At 41.5% G+C, this 22,802-nt stretch overlaps 1 long non-coding RNA gene and 1 pseudogene across 1 annotated transcript in view; one reads left to right on the top strand and one right to left on the bottom strand.

The window, feature by feature from the left end:
* The window catches only part of LOC112926877 (uncharacterized), a 90,802-nt gene that overhangs the window by 8,956 nt on the left and 59,044 nt on the right, over positions 1-22,802 (top strand). The window lies entirely within an intron of this gene.
* LOC112928191 (methylosome subunit pICln pseudogene) lies at positions 7,413-22,033 on the bottom strand (annotated as a pseudogene).

The raw sequence follows: 22,802 nt of genomic DNA, 5'->3' as shown, positions 1-22,802 counted from the left end.
GACTCAGAAATGACAGAGTTGATAGAATCAAGTGGACAAGAACCAGCCTACCACAGGGCTACTACAAATAAAGCTGCCCTGGGATCCCTGGGTGGCACAGCGGTTTAGCGCCTGCCTTTGGCCCAGGGCGCGATCCTGGAGACCCGGGATCGAATCCCACGTCAGGCTCCCGGTGCATGGAGCCTGCCTCTCCCTCTGCCTATGTCTCTGCCTCTCTCTCTCTGTGACTATCATAAATAAATTAAAAAAAAATAAATAAAGCTGCCCTGAATGTTCATGTTTGAACAAAATGAACTCTTTTTTTTAAGAATGAACAAAAAAACCTCTTTTATTAGAATATTTTATTATTTATTTATTCATGAGAGACACACACACAGAGAGAGAGAGAGAGAGAGAGAGGCAGAGACACAGACAGAGGGGGAAGCAGGTTCCATGCAGGGAACCTGAGGTGGGACTCCATCCCAGCTCTCCAGGATCAGGCCCTGGGCTGAAGGCGGCACTAAACCGCTGAGCTACCCGGGCTGCCCCCCTGCCCCCCCCCAAAAAAATCTTAAACAAACAAACAAACAAATTACCACAACTGACCTATGGACTCATGAAGAGTAATAAGCTCTTATTGTATAAGCCAATGAGATTTGAGGTGGTTTGTTTTATAATAATAGTTGTGATAAATATTTCAAACTTTGTACCCTACAGAGAATACCTATTATCAGATGCTTTTGATTTAAAAATCAATTTATAAAATTAGAATATCACTTATCACAAAGAAGGCCTCACTAGATTCTCCCAAATAACAGTTATATAGACGACTTTTAAAAATCCTACTGCCTTAAAACTGGAAATTTGTTCTTTTTAAAAAAATTCAAACATAGTCTACTTGATAATGGAACACTCCTAACTCTTTTTTCTTTGAAGATAAAAAAAATTCCTGAAGTGGACAGATGCTGTGAGTCCAATCAAGAATTACAAATGAAAAAATAGGTATGAGAAAAAGACATAAAGCACGCAGAGAAAATGAAGAATCCTCTGTAGGAATGTGCTAGATCATCCTATTGCCCATTTGTTTGACCTGAAACTATATTTCCCAGAATCTGCCTTTCTGTATGCTTCTGGGTTAGAATTGGCCAAAAAATGAACTTGAGTAATATTTGAGAATGGAAATGATGCCCTTATAATCATTTTGGCATCCTGACAGCTGTAACAATAAGACACTACACTAAGGCAGCAAACTTCCAATTCCAACATCTTATAAGACTAATTTAAGCAAAAGGGAATTATTAGGGAATATTAGATAGTTCAAGGGATTTCTTTTTTTAAACCAAGTTTTTTTTATTTCTTATTTTAAAATATTTTATTTATTTATTCATGGGAGACACATACACACAGAGGCAGAGACAGGCAGAGGGAGAAGCAGGCTCCCTGTTCATCAGGGAGCCCAATGCAGGACTTGATCCCAGACTCCAGGATCACGACCTGAGCTTAAGGCAGAAGCTCAACCACTGAGCCACCCAGGCATTCCTCAAAGGATTTCTAAGAAGACCCAAGAACTAAGATTTTAAAGCTACATGCAACCAGATGATATAGCCACAAAAAAAAATCCCTCTACTGCAACAGGATTGTTCTAGTGGGGATGCCTGGGTGGCTCAGTGGTTGAGCATCTGCCTTCGGCCCAGGGTGTGATCCTGGAGTCCCAGGATTGAGTCCCACGTCAGGCCCCCTGCATGGAGCCTGCTTCTCCCTCTGCTTGTGTCTCTGCCTGTGTCTCTGTCTCTCATGAATAAATAAATAAAATCTTAAAAAAAAAAAGGACTGTTCTAGTGGAAAGACTACTTATGATGCTATAGGCTTGATACCAGGATCCATTGTAGCTACTCAAAAAGGGCCAGATGTCTATGCACTGTGCTTTCTAGAATATGTACTCTCTCTGTCTTTGACCCCCTCCTCACATTGTTCTCTTTCTTATCTGAATCTCTGAAAGGTTTAAATGACTGGCAGGAATATCATATGACTTGAACCTTAGCTATAAGTGTGTCTAGAAATACACTTTTTAATTCTCTGTACTCTTAAAGTATGTCTGTGTCCTCCAGCCAGAGACTGCCGTGAACATAGCCATAACCTTACTTGTTGCAGTGAGCAAGAACACACATCATAGGAAACCATGGGGAACCCTCAACAAGAGGATTTTAGATAGAACATATTACAGGATTTGGCCTTTGGTCGTGTGATTTGTGGAGGGCCTAAGGAAGAAAGGATTCACTCTATGTAGGGTGCCATCTGCAAGTGTGTGTGTGATTTTATGATTGAATATCTCAATAAATTTTATATATAGGCAAATAGAGTGAGAAAACAGGTGTAATTGGTAAAGAATTAACAGTCACTTATTTTAGCCAAGAGAGGAAAATGTTTGGTATTTTGGGGGTGGCACAGTGACCTTAATTTTGTCTGTGTTTAGACAAAATTATGGTGTGGACTTGCTTTATCTCATTTAATCATGGTATCAGAGTGACCTTGTCTGGGCTGGTATTCTGTGAGATGGTTTATGACCAATAGGAAAACAACATAGTTTAGTGTTGAATGCTTGGCCAGCTTCCGAATGTCAAAGGCTGCTCTTTTCTTTCTCAAGTGCAATCTAGAAAGAGATTGGAGTGGCTGTTGAGTAAGCACATTCATTGTTTTTGCTCCGGGTATCATCATACTTAATGGTGAAACTCTGGTGTTCCCCACCAAAGTCAAGTACAAGTCTCATTTACCCACTATCCATAGTCATTTAGTATTTCCCAGAAGTTTAGTGAAAGCAGTAAGACAAAATGAAATAAGAGAAAAATCATCAGAAAGGAGGAGATAGATTATTACTTGCATATAATTGCCTACCTGGGAATCCAAGAAAATCAACCAAAAAATAATTAGAAGTAAGGAGTTTAATAAGGCAGTTCTGGTTACAAAATCAGTATACACAATCAATGCTTATCTTTTAAATCAACAATCATCAGTTAGAAAATACAATTTAAAAAAGGCATTAAGATAGAGGCTAACATAAAATATCTAGGAATAAGCTTGGCATAAGAAAAGTATGCAGAACCCATATAAATAAAACTAAAACTTCACTGGGAGACATGAAGACTTAAATAAATGGTAGGGCATACCACATTCTTGGATAGCATAACTCAATAATGCTGCCATTTCAATTCTAATAAAAATGTCAAAAGTATTTTTTTAACTAGACAATATAATTCTAAGGTCACCTGGGAAGATTAATAAAAGGCTGAAGAATTTTTGGAAGACTGAAGGGTGACTTACAGTGCTAGAAAGAAAGAAAGATTTATTATCAAAGTAGCATAATTCTTTTGTAAGAATAAAAATAGCCCCCCAAACAGGCTCAAGTATATACGTTTGATATAGGATAAAGGTGGGATTTAAATGTTCTTTTGCTTCTGCTTAAGGTATAGAAAGCTGTGAAGCACATCACTCCTGCCCTAATAATGAGGAAATGACAGATAAACTGCAAAATCATGACTTTTGTTAAGCCCAGGAGAAAAATGAGGATGTGAGGCCACTGAATCATCTGATTCAGAAGAGACACAAGTCCCTCTGAGGTGAGGTGGGCCTCACAGCTTCCGTGGTGGTCCAGGTGGGTAAGAAACCAGTGAAACTGTAACACTCTCAAAATCCACCTGTGTGTTAGTGTGTCAATCTGGAATAACTGTACCCAAGGAATTCACACTCAGCTGTCAACTCTTTCCCACAGACTTCCACCAGATGCTCACAAGAAATACAGGGGGCCGGAGACTGCCTCTCCCCAGCCTGGCCTCAGAGGTGCAGGCAGGAGAGAGGCAAGTAATGGCTGTTGGGGATACAAAATGCCATGTACTTCTCTGGATTCCTCTTTTAGGAATCAGAAGCCTTAAGCTCCCAGGGGTAGGGCAGCAAACTCACTTGTTCACAGGGCTCAAAAGGGAGATGGGGCCCGAGGCTCCGCCCACTTCACTGGGCAATTTTCCCTGGAATTCAGACTGAAGCTTCAAGTCTCTAGGGTGGTCAAGTCTGTTATTCCCAGGGCAGACAGAGATGCATAGCTCAGTAGATGCATGAAAGGCATTTGATAAAATTGAACATCCATTTGTGATTAAAAATTCTCTGCAAACTAGAACTTCCTCAGCCTGATAAAGGATATCTGCAAAAGCCCTATAGCTCCAATCATCCTTCATGGGGAAAGATTGGTCATATAAATCATGATATGTCCATATAGTGGAATACTACTCATCAATTAAAAGGATGAATTACTGATGCAAGCAACAACGTGGATAAATCTCAAAAGCATCATGCTAAGTGAAGAAGCCAGACTCAAAAGGCTATATACTGTATGCTCATATTAGGTTGATAAGCAGGAAAAGGCAAAAGTATAGGGGCAGCAAACAGATGTGTGGATGCCAGGGGCTGGGGTGTAGGAATGTGGGGCTGACTACAAAAGGGCTCAAATGAGCTTGGTGGGATGATGGAAATACTCCATCTCTGTGTCTTGCTTGTGGTGGTGGCTACACAACTGTCTATGTTGGTCAAAATTCACAGAACTATACTCTTACAAAGTACGGATTACATCCCAAGAAACCGGACTTTTAAAATCACAGTTCAGGAAGAAAGCATTGTGCTATATGCAGTGCCTAAATAATTGTTAAACCACCTGAAGAAAAATAACTTTTGATTTCTCACACCATGAAATAAGATAAATTCTAAATGGATTATAGATATGAATGGAAAAAAATCAAACCATTAAAAACTTAGAAATATGTGGAAATTATAGGTGATGAATGCATAGGGGATAAAAGCGTTAAGCACAGTAAGGAAGTGAAGACCTTAACATAGTGATTATACATAGGATGATGATTACCAAGAGCTAAGCGGAGTGTGTCCTTGAGAAAGGACTTGCTACAGGAATCTCTCTTCTCTCTCCCTCCCCCTCCTTCCTCCCCTCCCCCACCATCTCTATTTCCATCTCAATAATATAGATAACAGTTATATGGATGGTTGTCTTATGATTACTTATCACTCTGCAGCCTTCTGTATATGTGCCATATTTTACAATAGAAAAAAAAAGGTAAAATTGGGGCCCAAATGCAAATTTCTACGTTTTACACACAGAGGATTTAGGCACAGAGAGGCAAAGTCTATTGAAGATTAATTTCTCCCATTTCTTGGTCCAGCTCTCCACTCCCAATCCAATGCTCTGTTAGCCAAAGCAGCCACATGGTTTAACACAGGTTAACAGATTCTGAATCTTATAAACCAAGGCCAACTTAAAAGGACCTAGGTTACTGATAGGAGATGTTTAATCAAAAATGAACAAATGGTGAAATCTGAGTCGGGCTGGAGAAAGCCTTTTAAACATCAAAGTAAAGGCAGAAGCCATAAATTAAAACATCAATTGATTTGACTGCTCTCACATTAAAGATAACATACAAATTTTAAAGTATCAAAGCAAAATCAAAAGGCAATATTCAATTGGGGAAACATTTTTTAAATATATGGCAGGTAATGGGTTAACATTCTTGAACTACAAAGAGCCCTGAAAATCAACAAGACCAGGGCTCAGTGGTTGAGCATGGGCGTTTGGCTTAGGTAGTGATCTGGGATGGAGATCTTAGGTAGCTCTGGGATGGAGTCCTACATCAGGCTCTCCACAGGGAGCCTGCTTCTCCCTCTGGCTACGTCTCTGCCCCTCATTCTGTGTCTCTCACAAATAAATAAATAAAATCTTTTAAAAAAATCAATAAGACTAATATCCCAATAGAATAGGCAGGAAATATAGGTAGGCAATGATTAAGGGAAGAAATACATATTTTAAATAAGCATTTAAAAATATTCATTCTCTCTAATAATCAAATATTGCACTTTAGAACTGTGCACTTGTCACACAATTGTCTAGGATTAGAGAGACTGGAAACACCTAGCATTGAGAAGCTGTAGAGAAAAGAGCACTCTGAAGCATTTGATAGGAGAGCAGTTCAGCAACAAGAGCCTCAAAAAATTGCAATTCCTTAACTAGTTATGCTTAAAGATATTTATAATAGTAATAATCGAAAATGACCTGAGACATTCCAGTAATGGGGAGCTGAATAGGTTATGTTACTTTTTGGCATTTTCTAGCCAAAGTAGCACCTTTTTGGGACTTAGAAAAGGCTCCTCTTGCTCCAGAGAGACCTTACCCCATCCGGTCCCATGGCTTGTGCAGGCAGCTGCTAGTTCATTGGATACCATGGCTCTGATAACGCATCATGTGATGCTATGCTACATAGCCATTAAAACACGTGTTTGAATAATTTGGAATGCCATAAGGATATGTTCACAATATGCTATTAATCACACAAAATGGATGAAGTGCCAAGAATAGTTTCTGGAATGTAATAAAAGCTATTATTTAATTTAATGAATTAATTTATTTTTTAAAATAGAAAACCTATATTTATTTGTTTAAGCTATTATAAAGACAAAACAATTATTGTCTGAAATACTTTATCTCAATTTCACTCGTTATGGAAACCGACCCAAGAGGTTAGAAATTAAAGAGGATAACCTGAGAGTTTATAAACGACAGACTGGTGAGACATGGTGGAGGGAGTCAAAGCTAGTCAGAAGCACTTGTGCTAGTGATAGAGTATGTGGCTGGGATGTTTCCCAAGACGCTTCCTAAAGATCCCTGAATAAATTTATCTGGGTCCCAAATCATTAAAAAGACCCTTATCCCCGTGGAGAATGAGCAGATGCTGAAATCTCTTTGTCTTTCTTTTTAAGGGGTATGGGGATCCTTAGGCTCTGCCCCAGTAAGAGCTATTATATTAACACAAAAAAAGATTTTATTTATTTATTTATTTATTTATTTATTTATTTATTTATTTATTTATTTATGAGAGAGAGAGAGAGAGAGATCATGAGTGGGAAGGGGGGTGGCAGGGGCAGAGGGAGAAGCAGACTCCTCACTGAGCAGGGAGCCCACTGTAGGGCTTAGGCTCTGAAAGGGCATATTTTAGACTCCATCTCCCTTCTTTCCATGCAGTCTACCTACACCTCCAAGCCCCTGCACATTCTCACCACGTGGGCCTACCAGGTTACAAAGATGCATATAGTGAAGGCTGGAACTGGAGGCCTATTCACAGTGCACTTTTACACAGAAGGTTTTGGGATAGATGATAAACTACAAATATCCTCGTGGTTAAGTTAATTCCCTTTTGTTAAAAAAGATCATAGTTCCTTCTGCTCTTGACAGCTTTTTGTCTCAATATAGTCTGTCTCAAGAAAGAACTGGTTCAGGTAAGCTTAGGAGAAGGAAAAAGACTTTCTTCAACATCCGCTCCACAGTAGAAGAGGCACCAAGTTCTTCCCTACATTTATGAGTAGAATCCCACCAGCCTAAATCATTCTCAGTGATCAACATCTGCATCCTCAAACTGGCCAGTAATTGCTGCTCTAGTATCCACCTCCATCCCATCTTCATAATCTCTTCCTGAATCTTGTGTCCAGGCTCCAGCCACTGTTAAACTGGCTGCTTGCAGGCTGAGAAGGCATACCTTCTCATCCCTCCAGTGTGATTTGGCCTTCTGCTGTTAAATGGGATAATCCTTCATAGGTGTAAAATGTACGATGTCTCCCTGCTCTTGCCCATGTGCTTCTACATCACAGTAATCATCTGAATCTTCATTCTCAGGAGCTGGATGCAAAGCCTGAACATTGCCTCCAATGCCGATTAATCACGAGGCACAAATTTAAATTCAGCAATACCTTCAACTTATCATCACTGTCTGCTTCTTCTTCAGCAACAGATTCTTTTGATTCTTTCCCAAATTCGGCATTCACCATAACATACACATGTTATGGATTTTAGGTTCCTGGACACTGCCTGCAAACTAATGGTCGGGTGTTCCAGAGAGAATCCTAATCCAGAGCCATCTAACCAAGACAGGCAGCTCTCAGCGATGCCAGGGGCATTGCTATTCAGCAGAGTCTGGCTTTCTGGCTGCTGCACTGGAGCCCCTCAGCCAAGCTGGCTGCAGGGAAACTTTTGAGGAAGCTTGTTGCTGTGGGGAAAGAGGAAACACAAGTAGAGAGGGAGACAGAGCACAGCAAGGCCAGCTGCTCCCCTCATCCTGTCCCAGTAAGAGCTATTATTTTAACACAAAATAAATTTTATTTATTTATTTATTTGAGAGAGAGAGAGAGCGAGCATGAGTGGGAAGGGGGGGGAGGGGCAGAGGGAGAAGCAGACTCCTCACTGAGCAGGGAGCCCAGTGTAGGGCTTGATCCCAGGATCCTGGGATCAGTAGTGTTAAGAGATGCTTAACTGACTGAGCCACCCAGGTGCCCAAAAGCTATTATTTTAAAGTAAGTTTTTAAGTGTGTACACAAGCTCAATTTAACAAAGAATAAGTAATATATGCATAGAAAGAAAACTAGAAAAAATTACAATGATATATACCAAGATTTTAAGTGTATTACATTGGGCTGATAAGACTATAGGCAACTGTTATTTTTAATTTTTTTTAAAGATTTATTTATTTATTCATTCAGAGAGAGAGAGTCAGAGAGAGAAGCGGGCTCCATGCAGGGAGCCCGACGTGGGACTCGATCCTGGGTCTCCAGGATCACGCCCTGGGCTGCAGGCGGCACTAAACCGCTGTGCCCCCGGGACTGCCCGTTATTTTTACTTTTTGTGTTTTTCTATACATTTGATATTTTCTAGGTGGAATATATATTATCTAGGTGATTAGAAAAAGAAAAACCCAGTTAAATCCAAAATAAATCTCATTTAAAGGGCCAAACAGAACTAGGTCAACAATACAGCTTACTCAGGAGAAATGTGTGCTTTTGGCTACTTTAATTATTTTGAGTTTTCACATAAAAATTTAAGCCTCATGGATGGAGAGAAGAATCAGTGGAGAGCAACTGTTTAGAATGACATTCAGGGCAGCCTGGGTGGCTCAGTGGTTTAGCACTGCCTTCAGCCCAGGGCCTGATCCTGGAGACCCGGGATCGAGTCCCAAGTCGGGCTCCCTCCATGGAACCTGCTTCTCCCTCTGCCTGTGTCTCTGCCTCTGTCTCTCTGTCTCTCATGAATAAATAAATAAAGTTTAAAAAAATGACATTCAGTGATGGTGGTGGAAATGAGCACATTAGAATGTCATGTCTAAATGGGAGGAGTTTACATGAAATAGGCCATTGATGTGCAGGTTGTAACCTGAGCAAAACTGTCTTCTGACCCAGCTCTGCTCCTCACAGATGTTAGGGGTCTAAAGAAAGCTTGGCACGGGACAGAGAACAGATGGAGCACATGGTGGGAAACCTCTGTGCCCTCCACTCAGTGAGTAAGGGGGGAGATAAGGAGAGAGCCATCTTTTTGCAGTTCGTGCTTAAGCCTAAGTTAACTTTATAACATGGCTAGTTCCTTCTTTATATCTGAGTTCTTTGTTCTGATCAGGTGTGGGGTGCCAAGTAAGAGTGTTAAATGTGGCATTTCCCTTAATGGTTTGTTTTTCCTTAAGCCATTGGTGTTAATTACTGGTGTTAATGGAGAAGAGAAAGGCCACAGACTGAGTGAAATAATCAGATGTCCATGTCCTTAAAATGGGGTTTCATATTTACCCCATTCGCTCCCTCCCTCCTTCTCTAATATTTCCCTGACCTGTTTACAACCCTCCAGGAACCCCTCACAGGCCTAAAAACAAAGCTTAAACTCTTTATCTTGGCACAAAAGACCTGCTTTTCATTCTAGCATCTTCCCGTGTCACCACATCCTCCAACCATACCAAACCAGCATTAGTTCTCTTAAACACGTATGCCATGTTATTTCATGTCTCTGGGCACTTACTGATATTATCAAATGCCCACTGCATGCCAGGCACTATGCTAACTGTATTAGCCTATGCCTCATGCCAATCCTATCTTGTCTCCATTTTATAAGTGAGAAATCAGGGGTTCGAAGACACTCAATAATCTGTCTCGAATCACACAGTAAGTGGCAGTGTCAGAATTTGAACCCAGGTTGTTTTTTTTTTTTTCACTGCTTTATTGAGCTATGATTGACATACAAAAAGCTGTAGATGTTTAATATATACAACCTGATGTGTTTGGAGATATACATATGCCTGTGAAACTGTTATTAGTATCAATGCCATAAACTTAGCCATCGACTTCAAAAATTTCCTCCTTCCCCTGGAATCCAGGTTTGAATCCAAAGCTTGAATTTTTTTTTTAAAATTGTGGTAAAATAGGTACAACATCAAACTTACCATTTTGACCATTTTTAAGTGTATGCTTCTGCAGCATTAGGTCCATTTACATTGTTGCTCAGCCGTCATCACCATCCATTTCCAGAGCTTTTCATCTTCCCCACCTGGAACTCTGTACCCATTAACACAAATTCCCCAGTTCTTCCTCCTCCCAGCCCCTGGAAACCACCCTTCTACTTTCTGTCTCTGAATTGGACCACTCTAGGTGCCTCATGTAAGTGGAATCGTACAATATTTGACTTTTTTTGTGATTGGCTTCTTTAGTCTAGCATAGTGTCTTCAAAGTTCATCCATGCTACAGCATATGTTAGAATCTTTTTCCTTTTTAAGGCTGAGTAATATTCCATTGTGTGTATAGATCACGTTTTGTTTATCTTTCCACCCATCAATGGACACTTGGGTTACTTCTGCTGCTTCTTGTGAATATTGCTGCTGTGAACACAGGTATATAAGTATCAGTTTGAGTTCTGCTTTCACTTCTTTTGAGTATTTACAAGGTAGTGGCATTGCTGGATCATCTGGTATGATGTTTCGTGACATGCACAGGGTAGGAGGTTACAAGCCAGTCATTTTGTAGACTCCCGCTCAATTGGTTAGACTCATGCTATGATTTTGGCTGGAATGTTGTAGATCACATCTCACGGGATGGCACAGGATACGTATTTGGTTATTGGTATTTTTAACTTTGATCACTTACGATGCTGGGGCTAGCCAGGTGTCTCTGCTATAAAGTCTTTTTGTGATTAATAAGTATCTTGTGATGAGATACTTTGAAACCATGTAAATATCTTTCCTATCAGCCTCTCACCCACTAGAGTTTGGCATCCATTGATTGATGTTTCTTGATGAATAGATTATAACTACGATGGTTATAAAATGGCGATTTTTTAATACCACCATCATTTCTCCTGCATTTATTAGTTATCTTTCTGCTATATAGAAGAGCTTTCTCTTCTCATTTATTTATGCATCAATTCTATCAGTATGGATTTATGGGTACTACCCTATCCAGTGGGTTCTTATCTGTTACAATCATATATTTTAATGCTCACAACTTCTCAGACTCACTCAGTGGAAGCTACTTCAAATTGGTTCTTGTGTCCTCTTGACATTTCTTCATCACTGGGCACTTCCATACTTTGAACAAAAAGATGGTTCTAAGCTCATCATGTTTCCCCCCTGGATCAGTGATCTGAAGACAGTATGTTTATCTATGGAAATAAGGCTACTTCTAAATGTTTGAAATGCAAAAACAGTACTACCCAGGCTGCTTCATGTGTACCCACTGTCAAGCTACGCGGGTTTTGGGTGTCACCACGGGCTTGTTACCAGATTCGTTAGGTGTCAACTCCAACAGAAGATGTGTGCATTTTACAGCCAATGAATGTTAGCTGTAAACCTGGCCCCTGAGGGAGCCCCTATGAAGGCTCTGATAGCACTGATAGGGGCAGCAGAATCATTGGGTTTCCTTCTCTCAGATACTCCAGGGCCTGCCAGCATGGGAGCTCTGTTTGGAGAGAAAACAGTTTTTACATATTTCTCCTTAATGGTAATAGAAGTGAAACTATTGTTGTAAAGAGACACCAGGTTTAGACTGTGCCATATGGCACCAAGCAGCGTTCATCACTACAGCTTCCAACGGCTGAACTCAAAATAGCCCATATTTCTGCCTTGATGGAGAATTAGCCCTTGACTGCCAGGAAACACTCATTGTAGCAGCTCTTCAGCCATGTAATCTAAAATAATTACTAATTAAATGAGAATAAAATAGAGTCCATAATAACAATAATAATCACTGTAGCATTGGTCATTATCCAAGTTACTGTTTGGTGGAGCATGACCTAGGGGAAGATGGCTTGCCAAAAGGGGGAAGACCAGTGAGGGAGCTGAGGCTTTCTCACGACTGCTGAGGTAAGGGCTTGGGCCTGTGCTGGGGGCTTGATGACTGCACACCCAATTTCACATTCCATCTATATGGCCGATCTCATGTTGTTTCAAGGCATTTGTTCACTAATATAGCAGGCAGCACGCCGTGGAAAACCAAGGAAAAGGAACAGCTGTGCGGCTCTTGTCAATGAATTTATATCATCGTAGGAAACAATTCAGGCAATTACCTTGTTTTTGAAGCTCCACAAGCGTCACTCTTATCACCTTCTTGGGATAAGGAAGGCCCTCTCATAAGAAGGGTGTGTCAGTCCAACACCAGGAGGTTGGAAGTGAGTAGGTGGGTTAACTTCAGGTGGAGTGGGTTTCAGATCACATGCATAGGCTGGCCAGCTCTCTAGGAAAGTATAACGTGGAGGCTGTCTGGGTTAGAGGCAGGGTTTCTGCTTCCCTTTGTTTGCATGACCAAAAAGAAAATGTATTCCTTTACTTACTCGTTCATCCCACAAATGAGTACCTACTGTGTGCCAGACATGTGCTGAGTGACTGGGGGCATGCAAAGAAGAAAGTGCACAAGAGGAGAGCAGGGGGCTCTTTGCAACATGACATCTATGAAGGACCCTTAAAGAAATGTTGAGGCCTGAAGTCAAAGCAGTGTTTGGTTAGGCAAACAATGAGGGGAGAATGTTCCCAGCAAAGGGATGCCATGTGCAGAGGGCCTGCATGACCATGGAACCTCATGAGTTTAAGGAGGTGATGGGGGTGTGTTGTATACAGAGAGGTATAGAAGTACTGAGTGGGGGAGACTGCAACAGAGGAGACCTTGGTGTGTGTGTGTGTGGTGGGGGGGTCCCCCTGGTTTCGGGGGGGGAGGCTAAGGAGGAGCCCGGATTTTGTTCTCAGTGCCAGCAGAAGCTTTGAGGTGAGTGGTGACAGAATCTGGTTTCTGTCCATAAAAGTTCAGTCTAGTTGCTGGTGGAGAACAGCCTGGAGGGAGTGGGGCCTGGACTGATCCCAGAGACCAGGTAGGAGGTCACTAGAGAATTCAGGTAAGAGAGGACAGTACAGTCAAGGAGATGGCAGGGCATGGCAGCAAGTAGCCTGATGGGGCATTCATTTAGGTAGTAGACTTGGCTGGGGGTGGCCAGGACTTGCGGAGGTATCAGAGTTGGTTCTCAGCTCTCTGGCTTGAGCAACTGGATGAATGGATGTGTATGCTAAGGTGGGAGCTATCAAAGAACAACTTTATCTGAGTGTTAAAATATTGTTTATTGTGGCAAAATATACGTAACAAAACTTACCATTCCAGCCATTTTATTTTATTTTAAAGATTTTATTTATTTATTCATGACAGACACAGACAGTAGAGAGAGAAAGATAGAGACAGGCAGAGGGAGAAGCAGGCTCCATGCAGGGAGCCTGACATAGGACTTGATCCCAGGTCTCCAAGATCAGACCCTGGGCTGAAGGTGGCGCTAAACCACTGAGCCACCTGGGCTGCCCCATTCCAGCCATTTAAAAATGTACTCTTCTGTGGCATTCTTCACATTGTGGCACCATCACCACCATCCACCTCCAGAACTTTTCCATCTTCTCCACCTGAAACTGTACGATTACACATGAATTCCATGTTCACGCTTCCCATGACTCCTGACTTCCACCATTCTACTCTGTCTCTATGAATTTGACTGCTTTATGAACCTCATATAACTACACAATATTTGTCCTTTTGGGGCTGGCTTATTTCACTCTGCACATTGTCTTCAAGGTTCATCCATGCTGTAGCATGTGTCAGAATTTTCTCCTTAAGGCTGAATAATTCTATTTTATGCATGTGCCATCATTCATTCATTCATTTATTCATTCATTGATGGGCATTTGAATTGCTTCTACCTTTTGGCTATTGTGAACATTGCTGCTACGAACATGAGTGTACAAATACCTGTTCGAGTTCCTACTTTCACTTCTTTGGGGGATATACCCAGAAGTGGAATTGGTGGATCATGTGGTAACTTTATATTTATTATTTTGAGAAACCACCAAACTGTTTTCTACAGCGGCTGCACCATTTTACATTCTCACCCATAGTGCACAAGTGTTCAGTTTCTCTATATCCTCGCCAACACTTGTTTTTTATTTATTTATTTTTTGGATAATTGCTATCCTAATGAGCGTGAAGTGGTATCTCATTGTGGCAAAACACTCAGATTTTTAGATGAGAGAGGTTCACGTGGCACTGTCAAGTGAATGGTTGGCTACATCCAGTAGGATTTACAAAGAGCAGTCTTCTGACCTACGGTTCACTTCGGATTCTGTTGACCATGCTGTGCAGTGGGCTCTTGTGAATGCCTCATCATTGTGGAGTTTCCATATGTGTTGTTAAGGTATTTTCTCTCTGCCAGAATGCCTACTATTTGAGGATGGGAACATTTGGGCATTTGGATTCACTTCTGGTGAACAAATGGCATTTTGTACTGGTTCTCCCTTTTCTAATCCATATTGCAGCTCCAGAGGATATTAAACAAGAATAACTATGTGCTGCACATGAAAGTGGTGGAAAGCTTCAGAAAGGGTATTTATCACCGTGGTCCTGGGAGGTATATCTAGCTGAAATCAAATAGGTTTGATGATCTTTTGGAGTGAATAGACGGCATTTTTGTTTGTTTTTCTTTTGTTTTGTAACAAAGAAAATGCAGCCTTAAAGCGTTTTTCAATTTCTCTCTCAGCTTCCTTTCATTCTCTGATTTCTTTACTCTTAATGGGATAACATAAACCAGTTTTCTGTCGTCTATTATTCATCAAAGCTGTCGATTTAACCTGAACAGAACGAAGGCAAGGATGTTATTAAAATAAAACAACTTCCAATTGAGCTGCTAATAAATGCTGAAATGCATCCACATTTCTTCTATTGATTATATCCTGCCGACAAAGGCAAACACAAGCATGTACCGCACGCTGCCCGTGGAAATGAAAGATTTAATTAGATGAAAACCGAATGAGCTGGAAGATCTACTGCACTCAGCTATCAAACAATTGTTATTCATAATTGGCTGTTTGAAATGTCCCTGCTTCTTGAGCCTTTTTCACTTAAAAAAATTCCCTACCATGCAGTAAGATGAACACGGTCGTTAGTAAATTTTCCCCTGTGCATTTTACAAGCTCAAGGTTGTAGGCTAGAATGAGCCCTGTCAGGCCGTAAATCAGGTGTAATAGAACATCCTGAAATTGAGAATTAGCAGGCTAGAGCAGAGAGACAGCATGTCTTCTCCATTTCAGGCCCATCTACAAATGCTTCAGGTGGGAAAAGAGGTGCTGTTGGGGAGCATGTAAGAAGTGGTCCATAAACTCAGAGAGTGGGATTCTTTAGAACTCACTAGCTCTGCAAGTGTGTGCATGTAAAGTTTAACGTCTGGCAAATGCACTCCAGTTTAGTGGTGGGAGTGTATTAAAAAGTTGGTATTCACTTTACCCAGGAATGTTTCAAGCACCTATCAAGTGGCCTGCTTTTTAAGATAGTGGGGGAAAAGAAAAATGCACAGAAATCACTGCCTGTGGCAGCCACGTAGCAGTTAGCCTTTTCAGGTTTTCCTTCTTGGAAGGCCGAAGCTTAATTTTCTCATTTGCACAATGGGGATATTAATTGTACCTATCTCATTGATTTGTTATGGGGATTAGGTGAGACAATGTAGGCAAAGCTTTTAGCACTGTGACTGGGCACATGGTCTGCACTAAATGAATGTCAGCTATCAGCAATAAGAATTCACTTTCCACATGCATGAAGCCAGGAAGGGAAGACATCATTTCTTCTATTTCCCATAGGATCCTTTTTAAAATTTTAGATCAATTTAATTAACATATAGTGTTCTATTAGTTTTAGAGGTAGAGGTCAGTGATTCACCAGTTGCATACGACACCCAGTGCTTACTACTACATCACGTTCTCTCCTTAATGCCCATCACCCAGTTACCCTGTCCCCCTGCCACAGTCCCTCCAGAGGCCCTCAGTTTGTTTCCTATAGTTTAGCATCTCTTCTGGTTTGTCTCCCTCTTTGATTTTGTCTTATTTTTTCCTTCCTTCCCTTGCCCTATGTTCATCTATTTCGTTTCCTAAATTCCACATATGAGTGAGATCATATGGTATTTGTTTTTCTCTGACTTATTTTGTTTAGCATAATACCCTCTACTTCTATCCACATCATTGCAAATGGCAAGATTTCAGGTTTTTTGGTGGCTGAGTAATATTCCATTGTATATATGTACCATATCTTCTTTATCTACTCATCTGTTGATGGACATCTGGGCTCTTTCCATAGTTTGGCTATTGAGGACATTACTGCTATAAACATTGGGGTACATGTGCCCTTTGGATCACTATGTTTGTATCTTTTAGATAAATACCTAGTAGTGTAATTGCTGGGTAATAGGGTAGTTCTTGGGAAAACTTTTCATCTGAAATGAAAGAAGTGTCAATATCTCAGTCTTGAGGTTCTTACAGATTCAGTAAGATGGGAGTTGATGATCATTCAACAAATATATATTTAGCATCTTAAATAATTTTAAAAATAGTACTTTGTTTTTCTGATTACAAAAGAAGTAACAGCTGCTCCTTGACAGTGGAGCTGTGAGGGTCATGGTTAAGAGGCAGGTAGTAGAGCCAGATTGTCTGGGTGCACATTCCTGCCCACTCCCCAAATGTATGAAGATTGGATGAGTTAAGACACATAAAATACTTGCAACTGGGGTTAGCACATAATGAGAGCTCAGTAAGTTCTAGTTAGAACTTAGTGTTTAATGAAATACAGTAATAATCAACTAAGAGATCCCTCATCCTCATGACCCTGAGATAACTGCTAATAAATATTTACTAAAAGTGTGCTATGTGATTAACACAGCACTACGCATTGTGTGGCTAAATATCAGTTCATTGCTGAACTCTTATTGCCAGCAGGCACTGCACTTGGTGCTTTGCATGTTTTATCTCATTTAAATTTTTTCTTTGTATTTATTTATGATAGTACACAGAGAGAGAGAGAGAGGCAGAGACACAGGCAGAGGGAGAAGCAGGCTCCATGCACCGGGAGCCCGACATGGGATTCAATTCCGGGTCTCCAGGATCGCGCCTTGGGCCAAAGCCAGGTGCCAAAACGCTGTGCCACCCAGGGATCCCTGTTTTATCTCATTTAATTCACACATTTAATTCACGGTGGGCAATATTATTTTCCTCTTTTTTGAGATGAGAAAACAAGCTCCGTGATGTTAGGTCACTACCCAAGGTCATATGAGTGGTAAATGATGGAACTAAGACTCCATTGCAGGTCTCTGGCTGCAAAGTGGAATTTTATGCTGCTCTACCTTGATGAGGCCTCATATTGAGTGGACCCATGACAGCCCATCTGAAAGAGAGAAGCATCACCCACGTGAAGTGGGAGAACTGGCGGAGGACACGAAACACGCAGTTCATAATTTGCTCCGTGCTGTAACTGTAATTCTTCTAACCAGGACTCTGACACTTTTTCAATGTAGTGATTTGGGCATTAGAGCAAAGCTGGCACATGAGTTCTGCATCCCCAGCACAATGCTGCATATTAAACAGGGACTCCAGGAATCCAGGTGGGGTTTGCAAGGAGCCTTTATTGGACTCCTACCTGTTTGGGCCTGATTCTGGTGTCAGAGGGCTCTGAGTTTATGCTACACCAGAGTCTTAGGCTAGATATTTTTTCTTTACTATCCGGCCCCCTGCAGCCACCACTTCTGTATAAAAACACTGCGGTGTGTTAGTTCTTGTTTCTCAAGTGTAATTTGGAGTCAAGTGGAACAGATAAACAATGTCAATGAGAATATCTCTTGCAGACACTGACAGGACTTATCCGTCTAGAAACGAGGAGATAAAGGATGCATAAATGTTTAATTTTTCTTTGCATGTTAATGTAACCACTGAGCTCTCTTGGTCCCCGAGCAAATTAATCATCACAGAATGAGAGTAAATGACACACGATCTGTATTGAGCTGTTGTCTGTTGGATCAGCCACCCCTTGGCATGGTATCATGGAAGAGGCAGGGCTCTGCAGCAGGGTGGAGTGAGCAGCTGTGATGGCTCTCAGCATATTAGAAGTCTCCTTGGAAAGCTTAGGACACTGATCTTCTAGCTTGAGGTTGGTTCTCGGCATGTTTGTGGAGTGAAGGTTCATCTCCCTTGTGGAGGAGGTCCAGAGCTGGACTCCAAAGTCCCGCTGTTAAGGTTAGCTTCTCCAATCCCTAGCTGTGTGACTTTTATAAGTCCCAACCTCTCTGAGCTTTATTTGGCTCATGTGCAAAATAAAGTGGTTGCTAATAACTAAATATATAACACACAGTATGTATCAGTGTTTATGTATGTAAATCCACATATACACATAACGTAAAATTTACCATCTTGCCCATTTTTAAAGGCACAGTTCAGGAGGCTAATAAACTATACTTAAATATAATTGTAACACTATGAATATTGTCACCACTTGCCCAAGAGGCTGTTGTCAGAGCAGATTACAAACAAGGATGAGAAGATGCTTGCTGAAGCATGCAGTGCTTTGTAGGCCTCAGTTGCTATGGCCTGCATGACCCCACCCCCTCTCTGGGGCTTGACCTTCAGATTGCTTTAGCACTAACATTCTGCACAAACACTACTTCTACCTGGCAGAGGTCCCCAAGTCAACAGGGAGGCAAGCCTTGCACGAAAAGGCTGCGTTTTCTCTAGTGGGGCATCAGTGCATGTGGAGGTTTTGTCACTTTTCTGGTCACCCTTTGGAAGGAAGCCATTGGTACAATCTGTCTGACTTGCCAGTGACCCTGTTGTATCTGTTTCTGTCTGTATCCATATCTGCAACCGTATCTGTAGCCATATCTATCTTCTGTTTGTTTATTTATTCAAAAATGTTTATCTAGCAAGTCCTTGTTGCTGGGTGCTATTTGAGGTGCTGGGGATACCACAGTGAACAACAGACAGATCCCCTGCCTTCACGGAGCCTCCGGTAAGGTAGACAATAAACCAGGGGATAGATAAGAACAAGGTAGAAGTGAGGGATGCCGTAGAGGAAAATCATGCCAGGCCAGGAGCTGGAGGGTGACAGGGGCTTCTCTTTTAGATGGATCAATCAGGGAAAGCCTCCTCAGAGGTGTCACTGGAGCAGAGCTGAATGAGTGAGTGGACTGGCCACAGGGAAGTGCGGGGAAGTATGCTCCAGGCAGTGGAGGGAAGAACTTTCCAGAGGCCACGGAGGCTCCTCTCCTCCCTGGGTCTGTTCCACCATGCGCGCCCGGGGCCAGCTCCTTCCACTCTCTGGCTCTGCTGCATCCTAGAGTGCGGTCCTGGGCCACAGGGTCACAGGTGACCCACATGCCCTGCATGATGGTATGGAGGCCTGCAGGTAGGGGGACGTAAGTGAGGACATGTCCTTAGTTTTTAGGCGGTGACCTTGGAGTTGTAGATGTGACTTTGTCTTATGTTTCACTGGGCACAGCATAACCAGATTTAGCAAACAAAAATACAGGACACGCAGTCAAATTTGAATTTCAGATGAATAATTGTCAGAAGTTCAGAAGGAAAAAAACAGAAATAAAAATGAATGAACCACTAAAGAAGTAATTAGCAAAAAATTATTGTGCACATACCAAAAAGGCAGTATGTAAACCAACTCAAACCAAAATATAGAATGAAGCTCAGATGTCTAGTGTCAAAAAGCAGCTTGTAGAAAGCATTCGCTTGTAGGGCAATGACTATTGTTCACAGGGAACAATTTAAGCTTTGCTTATGATTTTCAGAGGCATGAGCAAGAAATGACCCAGGTCAAGTTAGCCGTGCTTGTCTTGCAAAATAAGCTAAATAAAGCTTTGCTCATTTGACTGGTTTTGGTCAGGAAAGTTTGAAGTCAGGTCTCTCTCTGTGTTTGATTTTAACACAACTGATATATTTTTTTTGAATAGGGCATAGTTATACTAAAACAATGATTGGGCTATTAAAACATTGTGATTTAACTTTTATTTTAATTCCAGTATAGTTAGCATAGTTATATTAGTTTCAGGTGTGCAGTATGGTGATTCAATTGCATATATTACTCAGTGCTCATCATGACAAGTGTACTCTTAATCCCCTTCACTTGCTTCCTCCATCCCCCATCACCCTACCCTGCACCTCCACCTCTGGTAACCATCTTTGTTCTCTGCAGTTAAGAGTCTGTTTCTGGATTTGACTCTTTTTTTACTTTGTTTATTTGTTTTGTTTCTTAAATTCCACATGTGTGAAATCATATGATATTTTCCTTTCTCTGACTGACTTATTTCACTTAACATTTACTCTCTAACTCCATCCATGTCTTTGCAAATGGAGAGATTTCATTCTTTTTCTTGGCTGAGGAATATTCCAGTATGTGTGGGTGCATGTGTAGACACATCTTTTTCTTTTTCTTAAGATTTTATTTGAGAGAGAGAGTGCATGAGCAGGGGAGGGGCTTAGGGAGAAGCAGACTCCTTACTGAGCAGGGAGCCCAAAGCCGGACTTGATCTCAGGACCCTGGGATCATGACCTAAGCCGAAGGCAGACACTCAGCTGACTGATCCACCCAGGTGCCCCAATGACACATCTTTATCCATTCATCTGTTGATGGATGCTTGGGCAGCTTGCATATTTTGGTTATTGCAGTAATGCTGCACAGTTATTTAACTTTTAATTTGGGAAATACATATACCAAAAAATTATTGGTTATTTATCTGACATTCAAATCTAACTGAGAATCCTATATTTTTTATGGCAACCTTAATTGTCCAGAACCTAGTCGTATAGACTCATCTAGCTTCAAGAGAGTCTGAAAACCTAGTCTTTAGGTGGGCAGTATTGCGTCCAACTACAACCTGGGGTTTTAATTACTGAAAGGAAGAAGGGAAATATGGATACCAGGGACAACTAGCAGTCTTTGTCAAAACTTACAGTCTCATTCATTCACTTATTCATTCTACCAATATTTATTAAGCACCTACTGTATGACAAGCATTGGATAAACAAGATAGATAAGGCTCCTACTGTCAGAGAGTTTATATTTTAGTGGAAAAGACAGACAATAACAACTTAAACACGTGTCGAATTTCGAGTAGTAATAGATGTTATGGAGAAAAATGAGGCAAGTCAAGTCCTAGAATGTGATGGGAAAGCTGCTTTTCAAATGAGAAGGGTAAGGGAAGCTTTTTAGAGAAAGGATGTTTGAGTAGAGACCTGAATGAAGTGAGGAAGTGTGTGGAGCTCTGGGAAGAGCATGTTGGCCAGAGGGACCAACTAGCACAAAGACACTATTGACCTTGGCATGTTTCAGGAACTAGAAGGCCCATAGGGAGCCATGGAGGGATCAAGGGGCAGAGTATAGGGGAAGCAGGCAGGAGAGTGCCCTGAAGGCCATGCATGACAAATGCTTTTTTAAATTGTAGGAATGATGAGATGCCACTAGAGGGATTTGAGCAAGACAGTTATGTGATTTAATTTATATTTTCACTAGATCACTGTGCCTACTGGCCAAAGTGGCTCTAGGGAACAAAAGTGGGAGAAGGGAGAGGAGTTAGGTGCCTGTGGCAGGGTACTGAGCTTGATAGGGCGGGCCATAGGATAAAGGGACGGAGAAGTGGTGGGATTCAGGATATAGAGGTACTAACATCATCATCATCTGACAGAGGAGGGAGGCTCTGAGAGTCAGGGCTGGAATCTAGGTCTGTGTGACTTGGGTGCTCTGCTGGGAGGAGGTGTGGGGTGCTGCTCACAGGAGGAAGGTCTTGTAGCTTTGGGAGATGGCCAGAACCCTTGGTTCCAACAGTGCAACAGGAGCAAGAGGGAGGAGGACTGGAGACGACGAGGGCCATGTTCACCCTTTCCTCCTACGTTCTTCCCAAGCATTGATTCTGCCCAAGACTCCAGATCTAAGACAGTCTTACTGTTTTTGGCATCATTAGGATTAAAGCTTATCTCCTCCTCCGTGAAAAAAATAAAAAGTACCTGCTCTTGGAAGTTGGCAGCTCTCAGCAGTAACACCAACAGCACATAAACTTTTCAAAGAGGGAGGTGACTGTTTTATTTTCTGGGTTTCTCGGGTCCCTGGGTTGGAGAGGAAAACAGCTTTGGAAGCAGCCACACCTGGTTCTGAATCTCATTTACCAGCTGAGCCTTGGTTTTTTGCATCTGCAAAGTGGGATCATAACACAGCTGCTCCACATAATAGCCGAGGGCTTTAGAAGAGAAAATGTGCCCGAAACTAGTAGCAGCCAATAAATGTGATTCATTTTATGATTTTGTGATCATTTTGGCTCTAGCTTGCTCTAAGCACTGTTCTTTATCTTTCCACCAGTTCCCTTACTGACCCTAGTCTATTCATTATTGCTCACCCCCTTCCCTTGCTTGCTTCTGTTTTGATATCTAGAGCCCCACATAATGTGGTCTTGTTGGAAAACAGAATGAAAAGTAGCGGAAACATGTCAGGGCAGGGTGTATGGAATATGGAAGGCCCTTCCATTAACCTGTTCTCTAGAATTGGAATATGAAATATTCATTTAAGTCCAGTGAAAAGACATTGCGAACTTGATGTTCTTGCTCAGTCCAGAAGCACACTGCTGATAAGCAACAAATTAGAAATGT

The sequence above is a fragment of the Vulpes vulpes genome, chromosome 4 (genome assembly GCF_048418805.1).
Source record: "Vulpes vulpes isolate BD-2025 chromosome 4, VulVul3, whole genome shotgun sequence".
NCBI classification, from domain to species: domain Eukaryota; kingdom Metazoa; phylum Chordata; class Mammalia; order Carnivora; family Canidae; genus Vulpes; species Vulpes vulpes.
This window is presented reverse-complemented; position numbering and strand designations above follow the sequence as displayed.